Consider the following 11,669-nt stretch of genomic DNA (forward strand, 5'->3'; position numbering starts at 1 on the left):
TGCTAGGGGGTAATGATGTTAGGGACAATATAGGATGAATCACAATAAATGTGTGGTAAAATAATAATTGCTTACCAAAAATATAATTTTTGTAATGGCAATCCTGGTTATAGGTAATAATCATTTGCATGAACAGCCTACATTATTACGCATATTATTTGTTAATAATGGGAATTAAGATACGCAGGAAATTAATGATTTTTTTTAATATGCAGTGCATTTTGGATTAAAACTGAAAAAAAGTGATTAACGCGTATTTCTTGGAAGTATTCAGACCCCTTGACAAAATCATTTTTCCACATGTTTGGTATTTTTTGTTACGTTACAGCCTTATTCAATTGCTTTGTTTCATCAAACAACACACAATACCCCATAATGACGAAGCAAAAACTGTTATAAAAAATCCAAAACTGAAATCTCACATTTGCATAAGTATTCAAACCCTTTACTCAGTACTTTGTTGAAGCACCGTTGGCAGTGATTAAAGCAAGTCTTTTTGGGTATGACGCTACAAGCTTGGCACACTTGTATTTGGGGAGTTTCTCCCATTCTTCTCAAGTTCTGTCAGGTTAGATGGGGAGTGTCGCTGCACCACTATTTTCAGGCCTCTACAGAGATGTTCGACCGCATTCATGTCCGGGCTCTGGCTGGACCACTCAAGGGCATTCAGAGACTTGCTCTGAAGCCACTCCTGTGTTGTCTTGGCTGTGTGCTTAGGGTCGTTGTCCTATTGGAAGGTAAACCTTCGCCCCAGTCTGAGGTCCTGAGCGCTCCGGAGCAGGTTTTCATCAAGGATCTCGATGTACTTTGCTCCGTTCATCTTTCCCCTCGATCCTGACTAGTCTCCCAGTCCCTGCCACTGAAAAACATCCCCACAGCATGATGCTGCCACCACCATGCTTTACCATAGGTATGGTGCCAGGTTTCCTCCAGACGTGACGCTTGACATTCAGGCCAAAGAGTTTAATCTTGGTTTCATCAGACCAGAGAATCTTGTTTCTCATGGTCTGAGAGTCCTTTAGATGCCTTTTGGCAAACTCCGAGCAGGCTGTCATTACTGAGGAGTGGCTTCCGTCTGGCCACTCTACGAAAAATACCTGATTGGTGGAGTGCTGCAGAGATGGTTGTCCTTCTGGAAGGTTCTCCCATCTCCACAGAGGAACTCCGCAGCTCTGTCAGAGTGACCATCAGGTTTTTGGTCAGCTCCCTGACCAAGGCCCTTCTCCCCCGATTGCTCAGTTTGGCCAGGAGGCCAGCTCTAGGAAGAGTCTTGGTGGTTCCAAACTTCTTCCATTTAAGATTTATGGAGGCCACTTTGTTCTTGGAGACCTTCAATGCTGCAGACATTTTTTGATACCCTTCCCCAAATCTGTGCCTCGACACAATCCTGTCTCGGAGCTCTACGGACAATTCCTTTGACCTCATGTCTTGGTTTTTGCTCTGAAATGCACTGTCAACTGTGGGACCTTATATAGACAGGCGTCTGCCTTTCCAAATCATGTCCAATCAATTTAATTTACCACAGGTGGACTCCAATCAAGTTCGAGTCTCATAGTGAAGGGTCTGTAAGCTTATGTAAATAAGGTATTTCTGTTTTTTACTTCTAATAAATTTGCTAACAATTCTACAAACCTGTTTTCGCTTTGTCATTATGGGGTGTTGTGTGTAGATTGATGAGGATTCTTTTTTTTAATCAATTTCAGAATAAGACTGTAACGTAACAAATTGTGGAAAAAGTCAAGGGTTCACAATACTTTTGAATGCACTGTATATACAGAACCAGTCAAAAGTTTGGACACACCTACTCATTCAAGGGTTTTGCTTTATTTGTACTATTTTCTACATTGTAGAATAATAGTGAAGACATCAAAACTATGAAATAACACATATGGAATCATGTAGAAACCCAAAAAAGTGTTAAACAAATCCAAATATATTTGAGATACTTCAACTTTGCAAACGCCTGGCATTCACTCAACCAGCTTTATGAGGTATTCACCTGGAATGCATTTCAATTAACAGGTGTTCTTTGTTAAAAGTTCATTTGTGTTATTTATTTTTGTTTGAGCCAATCAGTTGTGTTGTGACAAGGTAGGGATGGTATACAGAAGATGGCCCTATTTGGTAAAAGACCAAGTCCATATTATGGCAAGAACAGTTTAAATAAGCATAGACATGACAGTCCATCATTACTTTAAGACATGAAGGTCAGACAATTAAGACATGAAGGTCAGACATTTTAAGAATTTCTTCAAGTGCAGCCACAAAAACAATCAAGCACTGAAACTGGCTGTCATGAGGACCACCACAGGAAAGGAAGACCCAGAATTACCTCTGCTGCAGAGAATAAGTTAATTAGAGTTACCAGCCTCAGAAAATGCAGCCCAAAGAAATGCTTCACAGAGACACATCTCGATATCAAATGTTCAGAAGAGAATGCGCGAATCAGGTCTTCATGGTCAAATTGCTGCAAAGAAACCATTACTAAAAGACACCAATAAGAAGAAGAGACTTGCTTGGGCAAAGAAACACGAGCAATGGACATTAGACCGGTGGAGATCTGTCCTTTGGTCTGATGAGTCCAAATTTGAGATTTTTGGTTCCAACCGGCGTGTCTTTGTGAGACACAGAGCAGGTGAACGGATGATCGCCGCATGTGTGGTTCCCACCGTGAAGCATGGAAGAGGTGGTGTGATGGTGTGGGGGTGTGTTGCTGGTGACTCTGTCTGTGATTTATTTAGAATTCAAAAGCACACTTGGCTACCAACAGCATGACTACCACAGCATTCTGCAGCGATACACCATCCCATCTGGTTTGCACTTAGTGGGACTATCATTTGTATTTCAACAGGACAATGACCCAACACACCTCAAGGCTGTGTAAGGGCTATTTGACCAAGACGGAGATGGATGGAGTGATGCACCAGATGACCCGGCCTCCACAAGAATCTAAAATCTAAAATATATTTGGATTTGTTTAACACTTCCTTGGTTACAACATAGTTTTGATGTCTTCACTATTATTGTACAATGTAGAAAATAGCACAAATAAAGAAACTTGAATGAGTATGTGTGTCCAAACCTTTGATTGGTACTGTATATGTAAATATATACAGTGGGGCAAAAAAGTATTTAGTCAGCCACCAATTATGCAAGTTCTCCCACTTAAAAAGATGAGAGAGGCCTGTAATTTTCATCATAGGTACACTTCAACTATGACAGACAAAATGAGAAAAAAAATCCAGGAAATCACATTGTAGGATTTTGAATTAATTTATTTGCAAATTATGGTGGAAAATAAGTATTTGGTCACCTACAAGCAAGCAAGATTTCTGGCTCTTACAGACCTGTAACTTCTTCTTTAAGAGTCTCCTCTGTCCTCCACTTGTTACCTGTATTAATGGCACCTGTTTGAACTTGTTATCAGTATAAAAGACACCTGTCCACAACCTCAAACAGTCACACTCCAAACTCCACTATGGCCAAGATCAAAGAGCTGTCAAAGGACACCAGAAACAAAATTGTAGACCTGCACCAGGCTGGGAAGACTGAATCTGCAATAGGTAAGCAGCTTGGTTTGAAGAAATCAACTGTGGGAGCAATTATTAGGAAATGGAAGACATACAAGACCTCCCTCAATCTGGGGCTCCACGCAAGATCTCACCCCGTGGGGTCAAAATGAACACAAGAACGGTGAGAAAAAAATCCCAGAACCACACGGGGGGACCTAGTGAATGACCTGCAGAGAGCTGGGACCAAAGTAACAAAGCCTACCATCAGTAACACACTACGCCGCCAGGGACTCAAATCCTGCAGTGCCAGACATGTCCCTCTACTTGAGCCAGTACATGTTCAGGCCCGTCTGAAGTTTGCTAGAGAGGATTTGGATGATCCAGAAGAAGATTGGGAGAATGGTCAGATGAAACCAAAATATAACTTTTTGGTAAAAACTCAACTCGTCGTGTTTGGAGGACAAAGAATGCTGAGTTGCATCCAAAGAACACCATACCTACTGTGAAGCATGGGGGTGGAAACATCATGCTTTGGGGCTGTTTTTCTGCAAGGGACCAGGACGACTGATCCGTGTAAAGGAAAGAATGAATGGGGCCATGTATCGTGAGATTTTAAGTGAAAACCTCCTTCCATCAGCAAGGTCATTGAAGATGAAACGTGGCTGGGTATTTCAGCATGACAATGATCCCAAACACACCGCCCGGGCAACGAAGGAGTGGCTTCGTAAGAAGCATTTTAAGGTCCTGGAGTGGCCTAGCCAGTCTCCAGCTCTCAACCCCATGGAAAATCTTTGGAGGTTGAAAGTCCGTCTTGCCCAGCAACAGCCCCAAAACATCATTGCTCTAGAGGAGATCTGCATGGAGGAATGGGCCAAAATACCAGCAACAGTGTGTGAAACCTTGTGAAGACTTACAGAAAACGTTTGACCTCTGCCATTGACAACAAAGGGTATATAACAAAGTATTGAGATAAACTTTTGTTATTGACCAAATACTTATTTTCCACCATCATTTGCAAATAAATTCATTAGAAATTCTACAATGTTATTTTCTGATTTTTTTTCTAATTTTGTCTGTCATAGTTGAAGTGTACCTATGATGAAAATTACAGGCCTCTCTCATATTTTTAAGTGGGAGAACTTGTACAATTGGTGGCTGATCAAATACTTTTTTGCCTCACTGTATATATATATTACACACACACACACACACACACACACACACACACACACACACACACACACACACACACACACACACACACACACACACACACACACACACACACACACACACACACACACACACACACACACACGTTGAAGTCGGAAGTTAACATACACCTGAGCCAAATACATTTAAACTCAACTTTTCACAATTCCTGACATTTAATACTTGTAAACATTCCCTGTTTTAGGTCAGTTAGGATCACCACTTTATTTTAAGAATGTGAAATGTCAGAATAATGGTAGAGGGAATGTTTTATTTCAGCTTTTATTTATTTCATTACATTCCCAATGGGCAGAAGTTTACATACACTCAATTAGTATTTGATAGCATTTCCTTTAAAATGTTGAACTTGGGTCAAACGTTTCAGGTAGTCTTCCACAAGCTTCCCACAATAAGTTGGGTGAATTGTGGCCCATTCCTCCTGACAGAGCTGGTGTAACTGAGTCAGGTTTGTAGGAGTCCTTGCTCGCACACGCTTTTTCAGTTCTGCCCACAAATTATTCATAGGATTGAGGTCAAGCTTTAACTTCCTGACTGATGTCTTGAGATCTTGAGATGTTGCTTCAATATATCCACGTCATTTTCTTTCCTCATGATGCCATCTATTTTGTGAAGTTCACCAGTCCCTCCTACAGCAAAGCACCCCCACAACATGATGCTGGCCCCGTGCTTCACAGTTGGGATGGTGTTCTCCGGCTTGCAAGCATCTGCCTTTTTCCTCCAAACTTAATGATGGTCAATATGGTCAAACAGTTCTATTTTTGTTTCATCAGACCAGAGGTAATTTCTCCAAAAAGTACGATCTTTGTCCCCATGTGCAGTTGCAAACTGTAGTCTGGATTTTTTTTTATGGCGGTTTTGGAGCAGTGTCTTCTTCCTTGCTTAGTGGACTTTCAGGTTATGTCGATATCGGACTCGTTTTTACTGTGGATATAGATACTTTTGTAACTATTTCCTCCAGTATCTTCACAAGGTCCTTTGCTGTTGTTCTGGGATTGATTTGCCCTTTTTGCACCAAAGTACGTTCATATCTAGGAGACAGAACGCGTCTCCTTCCTGAGCGGTATGTCGGCTGCGTGGACCCATGGTGTTTAAACTTGCGTAGTATTGTTTGTACAGATGAACGTGATACCTTCAGGCATTTGGAAATTGCTCCCAAGGATGAACCAGACTTGTGAAGGTCTACATTTATTTTCTGAGGTCTTGGCAGATTTCTTTTGATTTTCCCATGATGTCAAGCAAAGAGGCACTGAGTTTGAAGGTAGGCCTTGAAATACATCCACAGGTACACCTCCAATTCACTCAAATGATGTCAATTAGCCTAACAGAAGCTTCTAAAGCCATGACATCTGTAAACAATTGTTGGAAAAATTACTTGTGTCATGCATGAAGTAGATGTCCTAACCAACTTGCCAAAACTATAGTTTGTTAACAAGAAATTTGTGGAGTGGTTGAAAAACAAGTTTTAATGACTCCAACCTAAGTGTACGTAAACTTCCGACTTCAACTGTATATATATAGTTACAAAACAATATATGGGAGATTGGAATTGATGCAGACAATTACATTGATGGAAGCTACAATCTATCTGCAATATTACATCTGATCAATATCAAAAGGTAATCACAGCTGCTCTTGAAAGCCTGACACAGAATGTCATCACCGATGTCATGGAAGATTTCTGTAGAGATGAGACTGTACAATAAATGTGCTTGTGTAGCGGACGTACTGTAACATTGCTTGCTTAGCGAGAACCACTTCCTCCTAATTCGCTCAAACACAGGACCTCTGCCTTTTAACTGCCCCACTGAAGCGTAATACCAGTCGCGCCACAGGGAAAGCTAGGGAAAGCGAGCTATTCTGGGACACAAGTGGGGACACTTCAGACCGAAGAGTGAGTTTCACACATCCCCATGTGCTACAATTCACCCCTCAAACTTACTCCACAGATACCCCAGTGTTGAGCTGAGCGCAACTGCAGATCCAGGTCACGGCACCATCTGGAACGGATGTCACTTTGCTTGCTTAGCGATTACCACTTCCTACTGATTCAGCTCACACAGAGGCTCGAACCCAGGACCCCTGTCTTGCTAGCACACTGGACTGTACTCCCGAAGTGTCTTACCAGTCCGGCCACGCAAAAAGCTAGCTATTCTGTGACAAAAGTCAGAACACTTCAGGCTGAGGATTGAGTTTCACACATCCCCATCAGATACATTTACTTGTTTTGGAAATTCCAAAACTCATACTGTATGGAATGTCTAGGAATGTTCTGATTTAAATAGGCAGTTTGATGGTGTTCTTAAAGCGTCAATCAGCAGTTGAGACAATAACAAAGTGGGCTCCCCACCCCTATTTTGGTAAAAACCTGAGGGATGGGGTGGGAGAAATGTAACCACTCTCAAATTCAAAGAGGAAGCTATTGTTGCAAGGACAGACCATCGATGACATTACAATTACTGATATAACCATGTTTTGAGGCTGTTTGTTTACATTTATTTTGTTTACAAAAGTAGTAAAACAAGCTTATATTTTGGGTTCTGATGGGGTAAGACAGTTAAACTTAGCTCATGAGGCATTTATAAATTATCTTCTTCAATAATCAATGGGTACATATCTTTCCCCTTTAAAGGAAAGCTGTCCAGACCTGCACAGCACAGTCCTGTATGAAGAGGCATCCTCAGGGACCTTGCAGAGTTTTTAAAGACTCCTGCACCAGGGCCAGAGTGCAGTCCTAGTGCCACAGACAGCTCCAGCTCCATCATGCAGCGGCTGATTCGGGCCTTCTCTTCTTCCATCTGGAGCCCTTTCTGTTGGGCCACGTACACCATGAAGGACATGTCGATGTTCACGCCACCCCGTGGAGCAGCACAGTCAGCACTATTCTGCAAAGAAGGTCAAGTTATACTGCATGCATATTTGCCAAATTGTCTCTTCACTTGTCAAAAATATATCTGAGCATTCATACCTTCCCTGATGCCGTTTTCTCCATCCTTTCATATCCCTTCCATATTAACTCAGTGATAAACGTTTTACCATTCGTAGCTCAGGGCTGACTAGGTGGCCAAAGTCCACCAGTCTGTCCAGGTCATCTTCCCACAGGTTGGGAGCCAACTCCTCTAGCATGGTTTCTATGGCAATCTGTGGGGATGTCGTGGCAGCATCCTCCATGTCACAGCAGCCACTGGTCTTCTGGTCACAGGACTGGAAGCTGGAGTCCAGCAAGTCCCCACCTTCAGTCTCTAGGAGTTCAAACAGGCCCCTGTGTATCATCAGGGCCACCTAGAACACAAAGGATGATGGACATAGCTGATGTATTAGCTCCATACAGAGTTTGGAAACACAATGTAGGTAAGACACTACCAATTTAGGCTTGTAAAAAGTGTTTGTTCATTAGCAATGGTGATTAGTAAAGAGTGTAATAGACATGTAATAGAGAGCAGACAAATACAGCCACATTTTGCTGTTAAGTGATGCTTGTCCCGTTGTCCAGATAGGTCTCGAAATGCACAGAACAGTGTTCAGTCATTTTAGAAAGATGATATGCTCAGTTTGTAATGCTGACACATATTCAACCCACATACATATTGTGAGGAGTACCTTTAACATTTCTGCCATCCCAATAGAAACCTGCCTGCGAGGAACAGTCTAAAAACATATCGACCGGGGATGTAACTCTCCAGTTTGTTCATTCCATTGACAAAGTTGACTCCAGTTTTAGCCCCCACACTGGCATCAATGTAGAAGAGCAGGGTGGTCGGGACACGGATATAGGGGGTTGTTCTCCGGTAGAAAGAAACAGCCAGGCCCACCACATCCAGGCACACCCCTGCTCCAATAGCAATGAGGGGCTCAGAGCGCCTGTCTATGCCAAACTTGTGGACCTCCTCCAGAATCCTGGTCACGTGCTCCATGGACTTGTTCTCCTCTGTAGTGGGCAGTGGGAGGATCCTATAGAGAACATTTAATGGACCTGTTCTCCTCTGTAGTGGGCAGTGGGAGGATCCTATAGAGAACATTTAATGGACCTGTTCTCGTCTGTAGTGGGCAGTGGGAGGATCCTATAGAGAACATTTAATGGACCTGTTCTCCTCTGTAGTGGGCAGTGGGAGGATCCTATAGAGAACATTTAATGGACCTGTTCTCCTCTGTAGTGGGCAGCGGGAGGATCCTATAGAGAACATTTAATGGACCTGTTCTCCTCTGTAGTGGGCAGTGGGAGGATACTATGGAGAACATTTCTGGCATCAAAGTACCTGGTGACCTGGGAGCCATAGAGCTGATTGACTGCCTCATCAATGACAATGAAGTCGTTGATGCGCTTGGTGTTTTTTCTGATGGCTTTGAGCTCCTCCTGTTCCTCTATATGACCACACAGCAGTGGGTCGTTCCCATCATCCAGCAGGTTGTGGCATTGGATCACTCTGTAGGTGAACACATTGGAGCTGACCACTGTCCAGGACATATTGAGATGCTCTGGATGCTGAGGAGCCAGCAGAAATGGTAAGTGATCACAACAACAGTCAGAGAGTGGCACGTCTGAATGGTAACAGAATTGCCATCAGTTACAACCCATTTATTTATAAAGCTTTACTATTTTTGCCAGGCTTGTCTATAAATACTTAACATCTCAAATCTTTAATAATGAAAACAATATTATGAAAATTACACCGTCAACAAGAACAGTAGTTGGGATGCAAAGTGTACAGACAAAATTGAAAGTGTTAAACAGCGTTTCCAGTATCCTGGTCTACTGTACACCTACAGAACCACAAGCTGAAATGGCTGCTGCACCCAAAATAGAAAGAGATTCTGTCTTCCAGTAAATAAGTCACCGCTCTACAAAAAACACTGCTGACCCACATTTAGTCAACAGAAGATGATGCATCTCATAAGATTAAAATAGGCCCTGTTCTAAAATAACAAATGTAGTTTAAATGAACACTAATCAAATGTAATAAATAATGTATTGTTTCCTAAGATTTGGAAACAGAGGTATACTGCCCTTTTTTACACTGCTGTTCAGCAAGATCATCATTTTGACATGCTTATGACTAGATGTGATAAATCCTTCAATTTGTTTCACAAGAAAAAGACAACATGTAAATGATACTCACATTTTAGCAGCTGACAACCATCCCTCCTGAGACTGTGCACCAGTCTGTCTGTTCCATGCCCAGTTCACTTGTAACAGACTGAACTCTGTTTGTTGGCTCGTACCACTATCAGACTCGTCGTGTCAGTGCAAGCCCTCATTTACTGAATGGGACACAGTTGGCTCTGTCATTTTGGAAGGATATGTACTGCGTCCCAATTCTCCACTTTTCTCCTGTAGTGTGCACTCAGTTACACCTCCTTCTGTATTTGTATTTTATTGCCAAGGCAACTACTACTCTTGTTGGGGTCCAGCAATACTAAAGCAATTTACATACAGTTAAAACATGCTCAATGGGTGACATGTCTGGTGAGTATGTAGGTCATGGAAGAACTGGGACACTTTCAGCTTCCAGAAATAAAGATCCTTGTGACATGGGGCCGTGCATTGTCATGTGGAAACGTGAGGTGATGGCGGCAGATTGATGGTTCGACAATGGGCCTCATGATCTCGTCACAGTATCTCTGTGCATTGAAAATGCCATCAATAAAATGCAATTGTGTTCGTCGCCCGTAGCTTACGCCTGCCCATACCGTATCCCCACCGCCAGAATGTGGCACTCAGTTCATAACAATGACATCGGCAAACCGCTCGCCCTGCGGTCGTAAGGCTGGTTGGACATACTGCCAAATTCTCTAAAACGACGGCTTATGGTAGAGAAATGAACATTAAATTATGTGGCAACAGCTCTGGAGGACATTCCTGCAGTCAGCATGCCAATTGCATGCGTCGTCAAAACTTGAGACATCCGTGGCATTGTGTTGTGTGACAAAACTGCATATTTTAGAGTGGCCTGTCATTGTCCCCAGCACAAGGTGCACCTGTGTAATGATCAAACCTTTTAATCAGCTTCTTGATATGCCACACCTGTCAGGTGGATAGATTATCTTGGCAAAGGAGAAACGCTCACTAACAGGGATCTAAATACATTTGTACACACAATTTGAGATAAATACGCTTTTTGTGCACATGGAACATTCTGGGATCTTTTATTTCAGCTCATGAAACAAGGGACCAACACTTTACATGTTGCGTTTATATTTTTGTTCAGTGTCATTTGTATGGGGTATGGTGGCCATTGGGCTCAACTTACCCCAAGGTAAACATTTTTAAAACAGAGTCTGGTGCTCTCTAATGTGTGGATAGGCCACTAGGAGTAAACAAATAGCGGACTGCACTCTGGTAAAAGGGTGATGACAGACACAGAATCCCAGTCTAGGAGTTTAATGATGAAACAAAGCGTACATGTGCTAAATATCCCTGCAAATGGAAATGTTCCGATCTCCACGAAAGCCAACCAAACTGAGAAATACATTTAGTTTTTATACTAACAAGTGGTTGCCATGGTGAATAATTCAATAATAAATGGTAGAACACATGAAAGGAAACAAAGAGTTTACCAGAATCTCTAAATAAAAATTCTGGTAGATCAATAAAATGTAATTGTAGATCTAATTAAATTTAAAGGACACTTAATATCTAAGGGGGTTTTATACAATTTTGACTACATTAGTCCACACCGCTACAAGGATGCACTTTCATGCTTGCTTTAGGACCTTATATTGTAGCTTAGAGACCCCAAATGATGTATAAAACAATCTTAAAATGATCTACTTTAGTTTAGATACTATACAAGCATCATGAAACCTAGAACACAAATGAATTTGCCTTTGTGAAAAATATATATTTTTTAACCCAAATTACTTACCACTTTTTCCATGTAGTTTCTTCCTTCAGACTCCAGGAAATGATGAACTCTTCCTAAATATTTG

The 11,669-nt window shown here is 42.0% G+C and overlaps 1 pseudogene; it reads right to left on the reverse strand.

Annotated features, from left to right (window-relative positions):
- Positions 1-7,087: 7,087 nt before the first annotated feature.
- Positions 7,088-9,207, reverse strand: LOC118360560 (2-epi-5-epi-valiolone synthase-like; annotated as a pseudogene).
- Positions 9,208-11,669: the final 2,462 nt, after the last annotated feature.

The sequence above is a fragment of the Oncorhynchus keta genome, chromosome 28 (genome assembly GCF_023373465.1).
Source record: "Oncorhynchus keta strain PuntledgeMale-10-30-2019 chromosome 28, Oket_V2, whole genome shotgun sequence".
In the NCBI taxonomy this organism is placed as follows: Eukaryota; Metazoa; Chordata; class Actinopteri; order Salmoniformes; family Salmonidae; genus Oncorhynchus; species Oncorhynchus keta.